Genomic DNA, 545 nt, shown 5'->3' with positions numbered 1-545 from the left:
GGAGGTTCCAGGTCACTTGTTGCTGATCCGGGGATGGCTTTTTCTACCTTAGGACCCAAATTTGCTTTGCACCATCTTGCTAGTTCCTCGACGTCTTCATCCTTCTCGGGAACAGCATTCTGGCACTCATCTTCTAATTCCATCAACAACCGCTGAAACCGTTGAAATTCGGTTCTTACATTCGCAATATCCCGGGGAGATCCGGCTTTTAGGAGGTCCTCCAAAAGCCTTTGACTCCTCGTTACTGCCGAAAGCTTTCCGCTTGGAACTCTCATTCTGGATCACGGAATTTGATGCGAAGTAGCCGTTATAAGGACGAAACAATTAAAACGCTTGTAGACTCCGACTGCTATCCTCTGTTTGCCTCCATGAAAGTTCGTTTTTTAACTCGAATTCGGTTAACATGAATTAGGTTTTAATTGTCGAACCTTCGCCACGAGGAATCAAAATTCAAAAGAAACAAAACAAACACAAAAAATCAGCTGAGTGGCGCGGCCCTTATTCCGGTTCAGGGATCCCGTACCATGAGTGATTCGGCCATAACA

The sequence above is a fragment of the Tigriopus californicus genome, chromosome 5 (assembly GCF_007210705.1).
Source record: "Tigriopus californicus strain San Diego chromosome 5, Tcal_SD_v2.1, whole genome shotgun sequence".
NCBI lineage: Eukaryota > Metazoa > Arthropoda > Copepoda > Harpacticoida > Harpacticidae > Tigriopus > Tigriopus californicus.
The sequence above is the reverse complement of the archived record's forward strand: the minus strand, read 5'-3'. Positions refer to the sequence as shown.